At 41.9% G+C, this 19672-nt stretch overlaps 1 non-coding gene across 1 annotated transcript; it reads left to right on the top strand.

Moving 5' to 3' along the window:
* Positions 1-11488: 11488 nt before the first annotated feature.
* On the top strand, positions 11489-11593 carry LOC124791126. The gene has a single exon (XR_007016549.1). It is a non-coding gene; the product is annotated as a U6 spliceosomal RNA (small nuclear RNA).
* The last annotated feature ends 8079 nt before the right edge of the window (positions 11594-19672 follow it).

The raw sequence follows: 19672 nt of genomic DNA, 5'->3' as shown, positions 1-19672 counted from the left end.
AGCCGTTCGAGATATCGATACGAGAGTTTGTCAAATGATAGCACACGAGGAGAGTATTTTGCCTTATGGTTAACATACAGATCTGAAGTTTTCCCGGTGTATTTCCAATTTGAACAGTTCTCGGGTATTCGACCGGGTAGCGTCGTAATTTCTCCACAATATTTCGGCAGACGTACACGCTGCCATCTTCAGGTGGTTGAGGTGGTTCAGGTGGTTCGTCAGGAACCATCTGAAGAAGGCAGCGTGTACGTTTGCTGAAATATTGTGGAGAAATTATGACGCTACCCGGTCGGATACCCGAGAACTGTTCAAATACGGAACTTTATTTACGTCGACATAGCCGAGGATACAGTTTTAATTAATTTATTTATTTTTCAATTCAATATTGTAATTTTAAAAACGTCATTGGTAGCTTGTTAACAGAGAATTTACTTATATGAAAACCACTTAAATTACAGCAAACCAACACAGTTAGGTTTTTTTGTAAGGTATTGACCACCCTGGTCGCATATTGCTTGTTAAATAAGACACTCTGTTTCAAGATTCTGTCGCAGTAGCTATTGCAAGATGAGTTTGTGCAATTTATATTTGTTTTGGTAAAAAATCAAAATTAACATGTTAACAAAAGAAATGCAGCTGTTCCTCTTAACTGATGATGCTTCTTCAGATGGGAAATGGTTAACAATTCAAAAATAAATCGCCAATTCTTTTGCAATTTTGGCGGAATCCATCAAGCCACCGTATTTTTAATAGCTAACAACTAGAAGAAAACGTAGCAAAGGATTTTCTCCCTGTTTTTCATCTGAGAAATATGAAAACAATTCGCAGAAAATAGTGTGCCATATCTGTGTTTCTGTCCCCATTCAGAGTGAAATGGTGAACTACTCCATCATCACTCCGCTGCAGAGTGAAAATCTCATTCTGGGTACTCCACCATCGTTCTTTTAATGTGTTAAGGATAGGTTATACATATTTATAATCAATTTTAATCTTAATGAGTAGTTTCAAACGGTTCATAAAGTAATGAGGAAAGGTAATTTTTGAGGGCCATCGTTAGGTGAGGAAACGTGATTTGCTGTCGATTTTTACGACAGCGTAAGTGCAGAAACTACACTATTATTTTCATATCAAGGATGTACTTCTTGATAAGCTGTTGACCTGTTCTGTCCTCAGTTCCTAACTTAAAACCACTGTTTCAGGGAATTTAAGGTGCAGAAAGGAAATCATTTACTAAGTTTCAGTTTCCTTATTAAAAAGACACTGGGTTACAAGATTACTCCGAAATAGCAACAAAACAAACGATTTATTTTGACCTGACTTGTTAACCTTCTCTCTTTCAGAAAAGCGTCATCAATAACCATTTTTGGCTAAATAATTTAACAATTCAGATGAAAATAAATCGCTAATTCTGTTGCCATTTCAGGGGAATCCTGTAGTGCAGTGCATCTTTAATAATAAGCAGCCAGGACAGAAACTTACCAGTGGATTTTTTTTCTACATCTCAGTTATATTTCACATATGAAAAAGTACAGCAAACTGCTTACCAACTTTCCGCGTCTGCTCCTGCACTGAGTGAGGTAGTGAATCTTCTTACTACATATATCTTTTAATTCATCAGTGGTACCGACTTTGACGAACAGTTGGCAAGACAGAGTGCTCACAGCTTCAGAGTTACGAAAGAGTTTTATTGTGTCTATTCGACTTTGTAGCAAAAATTCATTATTTATCTATTAGAAACGACAAATTTGGTACTTGTGTATCGGTGGATAACAATGTTATAAAAACGTGATATTCATTACTTTATGAACTGCTTGAGACGAGGAGGAGGTGGAGGAGATTAGTGTTCAACGTTCCGTCGACAACGAGGTCATTAGAGACAGAGCACAAGCTCGGATTAGGGAAGGCTGGGGAAGGAAGCAGGACGTGCCCTTTCAAGTGAACCACCCCGGCATTTGCCTGAAGTGATTTAGGAAAATCACAGAAAACCTAAACCAGGACGGCCGGACGCGGGATGAACCGAATGCAAGTTCAGGTTAAAATGGATCATAAATATGTATAATCTATCAATAACACATTAAAAGATAATTATTGTGGAGAAGTTCACCATTTCAATTTGAATGGGGATCACTGAATGGGTATAGGGACACAAATATGGCACACTATTAGCTGCGAATTTTTTCATATTTCTCAGATAGAAACGGGAAGAAAATCCTTTGGTAAGTTTCCATTCCAGTCGTTTACTATTAAAAATAAGGTGGGTTACAGGATTCCGCCAAAATCGCAATATTATCGGTTATTTATTTTTGTCTCCGTTATTAACCATTTCTCATTTGGAGAAGCATCATAATTCATGAGGAATTTCTTTTTTTGATAGGCTTTAATTTTGCTTTTTTGCCAAAACAAGTATAAATTGCACAAACTCACCTTTCAATAGTTATTGTAACAGAATCTTGAAACAGAATGTCTTATTTAACAACCAATAGGCGACCAGCGTGATCAATACCTTACGGAAAACCTCAGTGTGTCGGTTTGCCGTAAGATAAGGTAAGAAAGCTCACATTTGTTATTATACTAACAAATTCAGTTTTGACTAGCTGTCAATGACTTTTGAAAAATTACAGTAATGGACTGAAAAAAAATTAAAAATGTTGCTTTGGCTATACTGACGTAGATAAGAAAATTCCTTATGTTAACTCTATGGCGAAATACATACTCTCCTTGTTGTGTGCTGTCGTGTGCCAAAATTTGATATCGATATCTCGAATGTTATAAGGGGTATGAGGTATGTTCTGAATATTTAATTTTCGCACGCGTGCAGTCGGAAGTGAATGTGCTACATAAATTATATTTTCACAAGACTTCCTTACAAGTGTAATGAAAAATTCAGTATATTAGCTGAATTTCATTAGCAGCGACATGTGGAGTAATAGGCACCAAACCCAAAATCATAACGATCAATACTTTTCATTACAATTTTATTTTTCGAATTTCGCGCAGCGTTTTATTAAAATGCGAATATCACTCTAAGTTTCTGTAGAATCGTTTGAGAAAGACTGCAAGGCATTCGCATCGATTCTGAGCGCGCCGGACGGGGTCGTTCATTTTGGCTCACAGGCAGGCAAAGGGCCGAGTAAGTCGGCGCTGCTACCCAGCTGCCGCCTCGTTAGATAACAAGACGATATTTTCAATGATGGGTCAAGTCGTCTTTCCCTGGATCCCCGTGTGCAGATAGCCTGCTACCTTTCTGTGCACTCAGAGTCCGCTCAGAATGACACGGCCAGCAGGTGCGCAAACGGACGGTACGCGTGGGGAGAGCAGTAGTTTCACGCTTACACGCAGATGCTATAGGGAAAATGCTGAGCAATGGAAGGGAAGTGCCATTCTAAACGAAAGCCTAAGCACGCATCTTTTTTATATAAGTTATAAATGGGGCGCTTCCAAGCGCTCACTTGAATGGTGACCATTCAAAAAGACCTGTCGCCGCTGCCCAGGTTGCTCAAAAAATGCCTCAAACGGCTCTGAGCACTATGGGACTTAACATCTGAGGTCACCAGACCCCTAGAACTTAGAGCTACTTAAACCTAGCGAACCTAAGGACATCACACACATCCATGCCCAAGGCAGGATTCTAACCTGCGTCCGTAGCGGTCGCGCGGTTCCAGACTGAAGCGCCTAGAACCGCTCGGCCACACCGGCCGGCAGCCCAGGTTATTATCTAAATAGAATTCCACTGAAAATGCAACAAAAGGAGCGATTTATTTTTACCTGGCTTTCCAGAGAAGCGTCATGCGTTGCGAATTTGGAGTAAGCCTGCACACATCTCTTGTTGCCATGTTAAAATGTGCTTCTTTTGCCAAAACACAGCGGAGTTCACACAGTGTCACCTCATTGACATGTTGAGCAGACGCAAACGCGAGAGATTTCTGAGACAGTGGTTCATTAAGCGAGAAAGTGAGAAAACGTAGGCTCAGCAGCTTATGAATAAGCACATCCTCTGTAGAAATATAAACGTGTACTGTCTTCACTTATGTTGTTCCAAAATCCACAGCATTTCACGTTTCACCACCTATCGATGGCCCTTAAAAATTACGTGCTTTCATCAGAAAAGTGTGTAATTATTGGAATAATACAGTAGATAATGAAGCTTTACGTAATACCCATATAGTGAAATCTCTTCTCTTTGGCAGCTATCATTAGCAAAAATCTCATTCAGTAACTCAAACCGTTTATGAAATATGAAGAATGATGTGGATACTTCATTCTGGCCTTATCGCTAAAGACCGAGCGAGGTGGCGAAGTGGTTTGCATACTGCACTCGCATTCGGGAAGACGACGGTTCAATCCCGCGCCCGGCCATCCTGATTTAGGTTTTCCGTGATTTCCCTAAATCGCTTCCGGCGAATTCCGGAATGGTTCCTCGGAAAGTGCACGGCCGACTTCCTTTCCTAATCCGATGAGACCGATGACCTCGCTGTTTGGTCTCTTCCGCCAGATCAACCCAAGCTTATCGCCAGAGCGCGCGATCGCAAATGAGTGTGCTACGCCAGATCAATCTTCTAGAGATTGATGAGAAATAGAGACCTATACCCAAGTATAAAGAAAAGTTCAATATGTGAGCTAAATTTCTTACGCAGCAACGTATTATGTAATACGTACCAAATATAAAATCATAGCGACCTTTATTTTTCATTGCAAACTTTTTAGAGTTACGTGTAGTGTCTTATTTCCATGCAAATCTCACAATAGCTATGAGCGTTGACGAAATTATGGGCACATCATCATGAAGCTGACATATAAAGCCATAAGTGACGCAAAATGAATTTTTGTTCCGAATAGTTTCTGCAAAATCGTTTGACAAAGATTTCTGGATGTGCGCCTGGATTCTATCATCACCGACTGGCCAAAAGGTGGCAACACGGCCGGCCTCCCCTTCCGAACAAATAAATGAACTCGCCCAGCGCTTTGGACGAAAATTGATCACTATGCATCGGCCACCGCATACTACGCAGAGTCTACGTCACGCCTGCTGTCCCAACTGCTTCAGCCGTTAGTATTTGATTTCGCAACTGCAGGCCAGTACTTGAGATTCATGTGAATGTATAGCTCACAGCTTCCGGAATCTGTAAAGTGTTCCGTGCTTCGCCACTGGACTGCGTCCACAATACAAGTACAGTACGTCTCTCCTTCGCACTTTTCCAACAGTGAATAAATTACAGGTCACCTCATGCATCTGTGTCGTAGAAATTTGTCCGGGGGGGGGGGGGGGGGGGGGGGCGAGAAGTAACGAGGGAGAGCAAGAAACCAGAGGCGCAATTTTTATATAAAAGATTTTGTCAGATATGAGAACGCATCAATTGCTTTCGATAATGATGTCCTGTCACTGCCTTCGTCTGTTTCAATAGCTACGAAAACGTTCCGTCTTCCACCGCCATTCCGGTCTTCAACATCGCAATCACCGCCCTTAAGGCGTTGTAAACATTCTCTGCACGTTCTTATACTATAAGTTCCCTCACCATTGGTCTTAACCAGCACTTTAAGAGCCACAGCCGCAGATTTCTTCATGTTCAAGCAGAAAATTAAAACTTCCCGCAAATGACGAGAAATGGGTACGTAATTTGACGTACTTAATCGAGAATAACCTTACGTGCAATCACAAACCGACTAATATTTTTATGACATTATGTTTACAGATGCCTAAGCTTATTGTATTACACCTATGACCAAACATCTGAACCCCACTTGCCACTACTGCCGTCTATTGCAAAACGGCGGAAGCAAAGTTGTAGACCTAATAACTCCCCCCCCCCTCCCCCTCTCACCCCAATAAAGCAGTGGAGAAACTGCAAGCAGACGTAGTGAATGTGCAGCAGCTAAAGAAGAAAGTAGTTACATCACTGAAACTTTTTTATTTTTTAGTGTAGTCTCCTTGTAGATTAATGCACTTGGTCCAACGATGTTCCAGTGCCTTGATCCCATCTTGAAAATGAGTTTCCTCCAAGCCTGCAAAATAGTTGTCAACTCCGGCTATCAGTTCTTCGTTTGAGGTGAATCTTCGTCCACCAAGAAAAATTTTCGGTTTTCGGAAGAGATGGAAGTCTGACGGAGTCATATCAGGTGAATAAGGCGGGTGTGGCAACAATTCATACAATAGTTCGTGTAATTTTGCCATGGCGACCGCACATGTATACAGGTATGCATTGTCTTGATGGGAGGTGACTTTCTTCCTTCCATTTTAAGCGTATCTTTTGTTGCAATTTGTCCAGGACGTTAGAACAGTATTCTCCAGTAACTGTTGGCCCAATGGGGAGATAATCTATAAACAAAATCCCCTTCAGATCCCAGAACACTAATGCCATGACCTTTCCCGCTTCCTTTGGTGGCGGAGAATTAACATGTTTACACTGCTTTGACTGTTTTTTGTCTCTGAGGTACAGTCGTGCACCCAAGTTTCATCTGTAGTCACAAACCGACGCAAAAATCTTGTTCGTTTCTCCTAAAACGGGCCAAACATTGTTCCGATATGTCCCTTCTCATGCGTTTTTGATCCAGCATCAAGTGTCACGGCACCCATCTTGGCAGATATTTTTTTTCATTTCTAATTCTTAAGTTAAAATGTGATATACCCTTTCAGATGACATCTGGCTATCGTGATCAATTCACGCACTTTCAATCGGCGATCTTCCATGACCATTTTGTGACACATCTTGGCCGACCACTGCACGGATCCTAATCTAAGCTCTCCCTACCAAATTTAAATTCATTTTTCCACTTGGCAACAGTTGAATATGAAGGAGCAGAGTCCCCCAGTGTATTCTGGAAATCGGCATGAATGTCCTTTACTTTCATACCTTTCTTTGCGAAGTACTTTAGCACTGCTCGAATCTCGATTTTTTCCATCTTCACAAATCACTACGCGGGAACACCAACAGAGCCACATCACCGCCATATCTCTCTTCCAAGAGCACTGATGTGGCACGTGTTTACAGGCAACCGTCCAATGAATATCACGTGAACAACTCGTTGCGCTAGCGCTGACCTCTTGTGGTCACTCCGAGAACTTTTCAAACCACCCCCATAATATTATTGTATTAGCAATAGTGGACGAACTAGCAGCAAAACACAAAGTTGATGATCCTGATTGGGTTGCTCTTGAATCTGCATTTAGAAGTCGGATATATACAGGTGTGATAGAAAACAGCGTTTGGTTTAAGGAGACCAGACATTTCTATGGTGTTTGTTTTCAATTTTTTAAGAATAAAGTATATCTAATTATCCAGCCTTTTAAAATTAGTTTTTTTTTTAAATCTACAAGTTTCTCTTTCTCAATTGAGATGAGGAAAAACACATGAATCACTATAGTAAGAATGACCTCTGAAATTACTAATGGTTGATTCTCAACTAATACCACTGGCAATATGTTGAAGAAACCTGGGACATTTTGACACAGATTCCGGTTGGTTATTGAAGGAAGTAGCTCAACTGCATGTTAATGTCAATAAATATAACAGATTTTCGTAGGTATATGCATGAAACTGCCCAAAAGATAGCAAATGAAATTTCAGTAATAAATATTGACTCAAGGGAAAATGCATGCTTCAAGTGGTCAGTTCTATACTGATTTTTCCCATAAACAGCGATGCACAATATGTGTCTCAATATATTCTAATATATTCTATTTGCAAACAGATTAAACTTTGCATACATACTGTTGTCTGCAGAGCTGAAATATGTTCACATTTTCGAAAAACAGAATTGAAATGTCTCTTTAAGAAAGCAGGGTACTTTTCTGGCTCAATATTATGTAAAAATCAACACCTATTTCTTTCAGGCACTGTTTATAATGAATATGTTTCACAGATATTTTTGTTGATATCAGGTAATGCAGCACATTTTCTCAAGAGATTAGAAGTATTTTGAATATTTTTGAATCTGCTTAGGGTTATTAAAAAATTACAAAGAAACTGATGCAATTTTTTTTCAAAATGCTTCCTCAAATTGAGGTACTATTTAATCCAATGTTATCCATTAGAAGGAGACCAAATTTATAACGCATATGCATGACATGATGTCTGAGGTACTAGACCTATTTAATTCCACTTATTACGTATATTACAAGGATAAAAAAGACATCACACCTTACGTTTCAATTTTTATAATTTTTTTCCTAATACAAGCGTTATTTTTTCTATAATTTAGTTGATTCTGCAATAAAGCTTTGGTCTACTACATACTTATGGACTATTGCAAGTTACGGAAAAAAATTGGGGCAATGCTTTATTAATTTTAGGAAATATTTGTACCTGAATTCTGAAAAATACAACTTGTGGGAAATTGCAAATGAAGATATGAGTTCGATTAAACTGCGCCTCAGAACATTCCTGAAAAATAGTCTTCATCCTGCACCATTTCTTCATCTGCAAGCTTCCTCTTGGCATTCCTTTAGCACTTCTTGCTTCTTTGTTAACTTGGAGAGCGTATCTTTCAGCTTCATGCACCTGTTGTCTGTCACACTCAAGCAATTGATCTTCCATATTAGAGCCATATTTTATGCCTAAATTTCTCAGAACTTCCAACATTCCTATCACTCCATCATTGAAACATATCACTGCATCTAGAACACCAACTTTTAATGTATTTAGTCCTACAAAAATATTCTTGGATAATCTTTCCCAAATGCAATGTTTGAAACTTTCATTTGTATGCTGAGCGCCCCCATGAAGACATTTACTAAGCGAAACAGGGTCACTCAAGTCTCTAAAAATTGGTTTTATTTCATTCATAACAGACTCAGGAAGAGAATGCTTATGATGGTATATTTGGCCACTTTATTTTGCTTTTTGGTAATCACGACAAGAATCTGCTCCTTTAGGGCAAAGTTCGTGAACAGGGTGGTTATCTGTAGACAACTTATGAAAATAGGTGGCCCATACAGCTTTTCTCATTGCTGTAATATCATTCAGAGGTGCAGTTCGTCTAATGGCCAGTCCATAATAACTCTGAAGAAGATCTATTTCAGTTTCTGTCAATCTGCCTTGGCCAGATAGAGATTTTCCATCAGATAGCAACTTTCCTTCCATTTCTCTTCATAGCTTCCTCAATCTAGTACCCATCCTCTTTTGCACATGTCCACAACATTACAGTTTTGTTACCAAGGTATCACCATAAACATTGAACTCATTAATTTTATTGAAAGCTTTAGTGTCCCCACGGCCTAGGTACTTCGTATATCTAACGTTATAAATGGGTACCGACCTCTGAAATATTTTTAGAGCTCCATCACACTCCGTACCTCCACTTTAACCATCATAATTCTTAAAACACTGATATTCAATATGTCCTTCAGTGTTACCGTGGTATGTGTGGCAGTACGTAGATAAGCACTCTACATCAACAATTGTTCCATTCTCCAGAGAAGTGGCACTTGCAACGCTATTCAAGGAAAGATGTCCTCGACGTTGCCATGTCCCATCAAGTGCAACAGCAATGTCCCTGGTTCCACTAATATTTGCAGTTTATTCTACTGCACATTTCATAGATGCTTTAGACACAACCGTCATGGCACCTAAAAGTATTTTTATGTACTTGTTGAACCTACTGGGAGGACGAGAAAGATCCATCAAACCACGAAAATTTGAGCAGCCTTTTTTCCTTTTCCTCTTGAACGCATTGCATACACTAACTTCAAATTCATATCATATGGATTATGCACAATGTTCGAAGTCATTTTCGAGGTAGATTTGTTGCAGGATTTACACAGAACAACTAATTTTGACGCTAAACCCTTCCTGGTACTTTGTTGTTCAGTTATTTCCAGACAGCCTACATCATCACATTGTTTACATTTCGCCACTTTATTTATGAAAGAAGGTAAGATGCCCACATCAACAACAACAAACCCATTGCAAACAGCGTCACTGTTAACGCAAAAATGTGAATCAACAGGAGGTGTGCCATGTGGGAGTTTCTTCCCTGACGAACTGATATATAGATTACTTTCAACAGTGTGGCTTCCTTTGTTTGTGAACTGGTCACCACGGAATTTCCTTTTATTTAATTTTTTGATGCGTGGCGTAGTGCTAATTTATTGCACACTAAAGGATATGTACTTCCACAAATATATGTAGCACTTGGGCAACAAGCATTCAGCAATACGTGAACAGACTGCTTCAGGGAGACAAAAGTAAATAGTAGCAAATATAATCATTTACAGACACTAGAAACCTGCACTGTTACCAACATATTCAATGTATTATACGTATAATCGCTGGAAACAGAAAGTTCACAGCTCTTTTCGAAATAATTCTGGTTTCTGTAATTTGGTATATATAGGTCATTTTTCATTTGAAACCCTATAGTGTTTATATCAATGTAATCAGGAAAGACTATAGAATTTAACAAAGTCATAAAAAATTGCGATTTTTCCACCATCTATAAGTACCCTGTATTCTTAAACGTCTGCAGCGTCCAATATTGTAATTCTGAATGGATATTCGAGATGACAAGAGAGATGGTTCAAATGACTCTGAGCACTTTGGGACTTAACAGCTGTGGTCATCAGTCCCCTAGAACTTAGAACTAGTTAAACCTAACTAACCTAAGGACATCACACACATCCATACCCGAGGCAGGATTCGAACCTGCGACCGTAGCAGTCGCGCGGTTCCGGGCTGGGCGCCTAGAACCGCTCGGCCACCGCGACCGGCCAAGAGAGATGAAACGGTATTTAGATTTATACGAGCAACATGTAAATCTATTAATGTTGCATTGGTAACAAAATATTTGACATTTCTGTTACATAAAAAGCTTGTCAACGCCAACACAGGGTGGCATTATCCACAAGTACATCGTAGTATGTGAATGCTGTGCGTTGTATTTTTATTCCAAAGAAACATTCAGTTGATTGTGCACAGTTTAAACCAGTCAACAGGATATTGCCAAGTAGTGAAAATGAGTTTGTAAAACATACCAAATCCGGTAACAAATTGCAGCCGACGTTTTTAATTTATGCTGAAACGGAGTGCATGTTACAAATAGTTGCTAGTTGCAGTCATAGCAATGACTCTGGTTCATATTCCAATCAGTACATTTGCACAAACCGTTCAACACTGCCTACTACATGCAATGGGGCAATAGCGGGGGATACTTAGGATTTAAATTGTACAAACGTAGCGAATGTATGGAATGATTCACTGACCAGCTGTATGCAGTGGCAGAGAGTGTCAATGACTTTTCATTGCAAAATTAAAAAAGGGAAATATGTCCCGAAAAAGAATCATTTCACTCTGCAGAGGTTTGCCATAATTGCAGGGAACTGTTTGAGGAAGCGGTATTAAACACAGAGACCACTGCCATTTCACCAGTTTGTACCGAGGTACAGCACATCTCAGTTACAATGTGAACTAGAGGCCTCACTGTGCAGTCCTCATCGTATTCCACAAGCCGAACAATTATGACAGGTGTATCTTGGTTACCAGTGGTTGTGGGGCTTATTCGCTTCGGTGGTACATACATTAAAATTGGAACGATACAGGAAAGATTAGCATGGCCGCATGACAAGTATGACACGCAAAATCGGGAAGCGTTCCGCATCTTGTTGGCATGGTAGCTCAGCGGTTTGGTCAGAGAGCTGCCTGCCCTCTGTTAAAACACAAAAAAATTAAAAATTAAAAGGCTAAACAGTCGTGTGAAGTATTCAGCGACGAACTTGACAGGGTGTGATGTGACATCCGCCCAGACTATATGTCGAGGATAATAACGAACAAAATGAAGAAAAAAAGTGGTAACGTCTTTGACTTGTTATCAAAACGTAATGGGCCACCGGATCTAACAAAGCCACTGCTTAATATGTGAATAAAAATCATCGACAATGGCTGCCGAAGACTACGACGTGAGAAGTCACCCTCGTTCTGCCAACGGCCTTGTCAAAGAGGAGCCGGCAGAGGTTTAAGGCTCTCTGTGCCTTGGGATGGGAAACTGTCCCAAAAATCAGCAAAGATAGACGGAATGAGGACACAGAAGACAATGGAGATCACTAAATTAAAGATACATAATGTGTATTCACAGAACATGTGGCCTGTAACTGAAAAAGTGCTGTGATGATCTCTTCATCGACAAAAGATTCCACAATAGTCTCCCATTTGGACCTCAGAGAAGGGACTGCCAAGGGGAAAGTGACTACGAGAAAAAGATTAAACAACCAACGAAAGGTTAATGTTCTGCGTTACGAAGCATGGTACGTCAGAAGCGTGAGAATGGTAGGGTAGCTAGAAAACCTGAAAATGGAAATGCAGAGGCTCAGTGTAGATATAGTGGATGTCAGTGAAGTGAAAGGGAAGAAGATAAAGTTGTCTGGTTAGACAACAGTAGCATAAAATGGTATAGCGCACGTGGGGTTCGTTACGAATACGACAGCACGGTAGAGAGTGAACTACCGTGAATAATTCAGTGAGGGGCGTTGTTCTCATAAGAATCAATAGTAAACCAACGTCGACAACGATAGTTCAGGTATACATGCCGATGTCGCAAGCAGAAGATGAAGAGATAAAGTGTATCAGGGCACTGACCGAGTAATTCAGTAAAAGGAGATGAAAATCTAACAATTATGGGGCATTGGGCCGCGTGTAGGAGGAGTAGAGGAAAGAGTTACGGAAGTAAATTATCTAGGCAGCAGGAATGAGAGAGCAGAAAGAGAGTTTCGCAACAAATTTCAGACGGTAATAGTGAATACACTGTTCAAGTATCACACGTGGAAGAGGTATAGGTGAAAAAGACCCGGAGACACTGGAAGATTACAGCTAGATTTCATCGTGGTCAGACAGAGATTCCTAAATCAGATATTGGATTGTAAGGGGTACCCAGAAGCAGATATACGCTCAGATCATAATTTAGTAATGATGAAGAGTAGAATGAAGTTTAAGAGAATCGTATGGAAGAATCAGTGTGGAAGGAAATGGGATACTGAACTACGCGGACTGATGAGACACAGCTGAAGTTCGCTAAGTATCTGGATACGACGATAAGGAGTATCACAATAAACAGTTCAGTTGAAGAGGAGTTGTCATCTCTAAAAACGGCAATCACAGATGTTGCACAGTCAGATATATGTAGAAAGAAGGTAACTCCAACGAAACCTTGGGTAAAAGAAGAAATACTTCAACTGATCGACGAAACGAGGAAGTACAAAAATATTTACGAAACGACAGAAATAAACCAACATAAATATTTAGGAATGACCAATGCGAAATGGCTGCCGGAAAAATGTGAAGAAATCGAAAAAGAAATGATGGTCGGGAGAAGTGACTTACCGTATAAAAAAGTCAAAACAACCTTCGGTGAATTAGGAGACAGCAACAACCATCAGCTGGAAAAGTATTTCTTCCGTTCATCCATAACATCACGGATCGCATTGGGAAAGTACTAGCCAAGTTTCAGGTGGAGACTATTTTCAGACCTACTAAGAAAATTAGTGAATGTCTAAGATCAACAAAAGATGCCCGTCACCCCCTAGCCACCCCAGGGGTATATAAAATTCCGTGTAGTTGTGGCGGGGTTTACATAGGAACTACAAAAAGAGGCATCAATACACGGTTGACGGAGCACAAAAGAAACTGTCGCTTGGGACATATCGACAAATCGGCAGTAGCGGAACATGTTTTTAAGGATGGAGATCACGAAATAAAATTTGGTGAGACAAGCGTGCTAGCGAGGACGTCGTACTATTATACACGTATGTATAGAGAGGCAATTGAAATCCACAAACATCAATACAATTTTAATCGTAAAGAAGAAGGATTAAAATTGGACAAGATATGGCGGTCGACGTTGCATCAATCACGTGACAATCGATTGCCTGCAATCGAGAGAACAGACGATAGCCAGAGATAGCTACACATCGACGCCACGTGACGTGCGGTGGCGCCCTCTACGATCTCCATATAAGCGGCGGCCCCAGCTCCTAGCAGCCAGTCGTCGACTCACCTCGCAAGATGTTCTCCATAGTTGAGAACGAAACGTCAGGGAGAAGAAGTTCTACAGATCGACCACGGCAACTTAGCCCGGAAGTGTTTACTGATAAAGACGCCGGCCGTGAAAGCCACCATGGGATGATCTGCTGTCTTCGTTCGTCAGTTTCGTAATCAAGATTTTTTTCTTTGAGTCATCAGTCTGCTGACCTGTTCGATGCAGCTCATCACCAGTTCCTCTCCTGCACCGAGCTCTTCATTACAGAGTACCACTTACATTCTATATCCTCTATTATTTGCTGCATATATTCCAATATCTGTCCCCCTCTACAGTTTTCACCCTCTACAGATCCCTCTAGTATCATGGAAGTTATTACCTTCTTCTTGTCAGTGTTTTCCATACAGACGATAGCCAGAGATAGCTACACATCGACGCCACGTGACGTGCGGTGGCGCCCTCTACGATCTCCATATAAGCGGCGGCCCCAGCTCCTAGCAGCCAGTCGTCGACTCACCTCGGAAGATGTTCTCCGTAGTTGAGAACGAAACGTCAGGGGGAAGAAGTTCTACAGATCGACCCCGGCAACTTGGCCAGGAAGTGTTTACTGATGAAGACAGCAGATGGTAACAAACAAATTAAATCCAGTTTGTGTTTCTCTTCTGCCTTCAAAAATTGAAAAACATAAATCTTTTACGAAAAGTATTGCATTGCAATATAAATTTCCGCTTTATCGATTTGCTAAATTTCTTGGCATTCTCATTCGAAACGTGTGCGTCATATCTGAAATCAGATCAACGTAAGATAATGAGGACATATTTTTTCCAACGATTGAGGGTTTAATTTACTTAATTAGAAGGGAATGTTTCCGTATAAGTGTGTGAGCAATGAATCGATTTTATTGAAACATCACCTAAAGTCAGGCGAAACGCTTATTAACAGGTGAAACAACACGGGGTCTGTGGGTTGCCCGTTCTGTAAATCAGATTGGGGGCGATCGTGGCATATCTGTCGACAGAGTTCACTGCACAAGTATTTTGGATCACGCAGTTCAGCGCACATTGCTGAAAATGGCGCTCTACAGCAGACGACTTGTGCGTCTTCCCATGTTGATTCAACGACATCAACTACGACTGCAGTGGGCACAAGATAATCTCGATTGGATTGTGGATAAATCGAATCGCGTCTCCTGGTCGAATGAATCGTATTTCTTGTTACATCAGTACAATGTTCATGTCTGGATATGCCGGCATACAGCCGTATGGCTGCTCAAAACGTGCTCCATGCTACGGAGGCATAGTGGTGTTGGTTCAAAAATGGCTCTGAGCACTATGGGACTTAACTTCTGAGGTCATCAGTCCCCTAGAACTTAGAACTACTTAAACCTAACTAACCTAAGGACGTCACACACATCCATGCCCGAGGCAGGGTTCGTACCTGCGACCGTAGCGGTCGCGCGGTTCCAGATTGTAGCGCCTAGAACCGCTCGGCCACCCCGGCCGGCTAGTGGTATTGGGCAAAGTAAGTAATAAAGGACATTCGCTTGGCCTCCTAAGGGGCCTGTGGTAGTAATGGAAGGCGCAAAGACAGCTGTGGACAACGTGAACATCATTGTGAACCACCTACAGCTCTTCATGGTTGTTGTCTTCTCTGGTGGCAATGACATCCTCTAGCAAAATAATTGTCAGTGTCACAAGGGCACAATCGTGGTACAGTGGTTTGAGGCACATGATAGGAGCTCAACATTGATGTCTGCATCACGAAATTTGGCTGAGCTGACTCGATGGTACACATCTGGGCCACTATCGAGCACCAGCTCCCCGAGACACAAATCACTGGTCCAGCAGTTTTGTGACCTGTGCATAGACGTCTGGTGCCACATATCTCCGGAAACCTTGCAAGGGTCTTTTCGATTCCATGCCACGCAGAACTGCTACTCTGCTGCATTCCCAAGATGCGTCAACACATCATTAAGCACATACTCCCTATTTTTCGAGCTCATCATGTTCTTCCTGAACTTAAAATATACGTCAGATGTTGACAAAATTCTCCTTTTCATAACTGCCTTTCTTGGTATTGCCAGTCTGCATTCTATATCTTATCTATTTCGTCCGCCGCCAGTTGTTTTGCTGTATAAATAGCAAAACTAATCTACTACTTTACTGTCTCATTTTCTAATCTAACTCCTTCAACATAGTCTGATTTAATTTCATTCAACCGAAATACATTCGTTTTACTTTTGTTGACATTCATCCCTCCAAGACACTATCCATTCTATTCAATTGCTCTTCCAAATGTTTTGCTATCTCTGGTAGTACTACAATGTCATTAGCAAACCATGAAGTTTTTATTTCCTCTCTGAACTTTAATTTCTTTTTCAGATTTCTCCTTACTTTCCTTTACTACTTTCTCAGTGTACAGACTGACTTACACTGGGGAGAGGTTACAACGTTGTTTCACTCCGTTCTCAGCTACTGTTTCCTTGTCATATCCTTAGACTCTTAATACAGAAGTTTGGTTTCTGTACTATATGCATAATATAATTTGTGCTGCGGGCACGGGCATTTGATCGTCGCTTACTTTATGGCCTGCTCTGGGTGGGAGGAGAGGTCCTAGGGGGAAAAACCTCGTCTCCTCACAGGGCCGACAGCTGCTGGAATCAATATTGCATTCACAGTGCCTACTGCAATGCTATGGCATATTGTATTGTTTATTTATTTATTTATTTATTGGGATTGACTTTTGACCTATTGCCTAATACTATAGTAGGTCATGTTACATCGATTATTACAAACTTTTCGCTGATTTACGATATGTTAATGTGCTAGTAAATTACACGGTCCAGCCACATTAATGCGACCACCGCCTATCTTCGTCATCAACGTTCAATAATCACTCGCAGACGGCATGGTGCAGCACTAGCAGTGGACGATATATAAAGCGTGTCGGGGAGTCGCAGGCAACAGTGTGGTCCCTGGGATAATTCAGAAACGCAGTAATTTATCTGACGTCCAAAAATGGATGTTCATTGGCTTTCCGACCAAGGCTGGAAGCAGTTCTGAAAAGGGCCAAGTTTGTTAACTGTCTGCGTGCTGCAATGGTTAAAATACACCGTCCATGGCAAAATGGCACTATCCAAAACAGGTGCCGAAGCAACTGTGGTGCACCGCGGGCCATAGTTGACGGTGTGAACAATGGCTACCAAAACGTGTACGGGCGAATAGACGTGCAACTAGAATGAGATTTTCACTCTGCAGGGGAGTGTGCGCTGATATGAAACTTCCTGGCAGATTAAAGCTGTGTGCCGGACCGAGACTCGAACTCGGAACCTTTGCCTTTCGCGGGCAACTTTGGAAGGTAAGAGACAAGGTACTGGCAGAATTGAAGCTGTGAGGACGGGCAGTGAGTCGTGCTTGGGTAGCTCAGTTGGTAGAGCCCTTGCCCACGAAAGGCAAGGGTCCCGAGTTCGATTCTAGGTCCGGCACACAGTTTTAATCTGCCAGGAAGTTTCAGACGTGCAACTGTTCAGCAACTGATCGCCCAGAGGAACCGAGGGCTGCCAACAGTGTCTCATCAACGACCGTTCAGCGAACGTTGCTGCGTATGGGCCTCCGCAGCAGGCGCCTGCTTCATGCACCTAATTGTACAATTGTAATTGAACTTTCACTCCCTGCTCCCTTCAGTATTTCACAGAGTGTACTCCAGTCGCCGCGCGGGATTAGACGAGTGGTCTCAGGCGCTGCAGTCATGGACTGTGCGGCTGATCTCGGCGGAGGTTCGAGTCCTCCCTCGGGCATGGGTGTGCGTGTTTGTCCTTAGAATAATTTAGGCTAAGTAGTGTGTAAGCTTAGGGACTGATGACCTTAGCAGTTAAGTCGCATAAGATTTCACACACATTTGAACATTTTTGCACTCCAGTCAACATTGAGAAAAACTTCTTCTAAATCTATAAATGCTATACATAGATGTTGGTTTGAATTTATACAGCAGGTCGTAGGATCACATTGCCTCACGTGCTGCTACATTACTCCGGAACCTAAACTGATATTCGCTGATGTCGGATTCTAACAGTTTTTCCATTCTCCTGTAAACCGTTTCTGTGAGTATTTTGGAACCATTTCCAGCTGTTCAAGTGTGTGAATTCCTTAGGGACCAAACTGCTGAGTCATCGGTCCGTAGACTTACACACTAGTTACACTGACTTATGCTAAGAACAACACACACACCCATGTCCGGGAGAGGATTCGATCCTCCGACGGGTGGGAGGGGCGGGGGGGGGGGGGGGGAGGGGGGGGGGGGAGCCGCGCGGGCCGTGACAAGGCGCCAGAGACCGTGCGACTACCCCGCGTGGCTGTCTCACGTATCTCGCATACCAGATGAAATGGTTTTGTCTTGGGATAGTCTCCCACGGGTCTTCATACATCTGAAGGAATGTGGTCTATTTCAGGCGCCTTTTTTTGTCTTAGACCTTTCAGTGTTCTGACAAATTTTTCTGCTAGTATAATATCTCCCACTTCATTTTCATATACTTCTTCTTCCCTTTCTGTAATATCGTCTTCATGTTTACGCCTTGCTTGTATGTGTAAATTAATTCACACCAATGAATTAAATCCCAGAAATAAACCACGCCTTATGTTTGCAGCCTGCAAAAGGTTCAAATGGCTCTAAGCACTATGGGACTTAACATCTGAGGTCATCAGTCCCCTAGACTCAGAACAACTTAAACCTAACTAATCTAAGGACATCACACACATCCATGCCCGAGGCAGGATTCGAAACAGCGACCGTAGCAGCAGCGCGGTTCCGGGCTGAAGAGCCTAGAACCGCTCGGCTATAGCTGCCGGTTTGGCTTGAAACACGTCTGACTTAAAACTACACTGCGCAAAAGAATTAAAAGATCATTTATTTGAAACCCCGTCATTTTACTCCGTTGCAACGTAGATGTTTGAAATTCGGTTCAAAAGTGCATCCAGCTTATATCTGTAAGATGCGAAAGCGTGAGGTTCTCCGACGTCACCCTCGAGCTCGGCTAACGCATCCGAAAGCGTGGTGTTGACACATGTGAAAAAATCCATAGCTCAGAAGTTCATGTGAGGTATAACATGGGTTTATGTTGTCACATTGGTAGCAACTTTCACCAGAATTCTGCCCAATGCCACTGTGGACGTGTCACACTATGGGTAGGTTGTCAACCTCCCCCCCCCCCTCCCCGTTACCTACATCTCACCCGTTCTCTTGTCTTCACTGCGATGGAGGTCAGTATCGTGACGCTCAGCATTGAAATAATGCGGTTTTTCTTATCGTTGGCCGAGGAAAACATTTCAGATACACCACCGCTCAGAATCGACAAGGAAAAGTCTGAGGAGGTCGCATAAAGAGCGTCAATGCAACCACCCCTCCCATTGGGGCGTTCATTTGCCCACATTTCGCGGTTGAAAACTGAACTGCAGTTTGATGTGCAACATAGCGACATCCTTGACACTCTTTGACACTGCTGAAACCCTTGGATGGTTTCACCTTTGTCTAATAACCTGCAACCCCACTGACGGTGATATGACCACTATGGAGTGTAGCACGCCAGCAACTTTTGCTCTGGTATAGAGAGTGGAACGTCTAGGGACCGTTCAAAGCCATTCGATGAAATTTGAATTTAATCTGAAGCAGCTTAGCGTGTTTATGCTTTTTCGGCCCTCCTGGTTTGCACCCTGCTGTG

This window comes from Schistocerca piceifrons, chromosome 3, assembly GCF_021461385.2.
Source record: "Schistocerca piceifrons isolate TAMUIC-IGC-003096 chromosome 3, iqSchPice1.1, whole genome shotgun sequence".
Taxonomy (NCBI): Eukaryota; Metazoa; Arthropoda; class Insecta; order Orthoptera; family Acrididae; genus Schistocerca; species Schistocerca piceifrons.
Note: the sequence above shows the minus strand (reverse complement) of the source record. Positions and strands in the feature narration are given on the sequence as shown.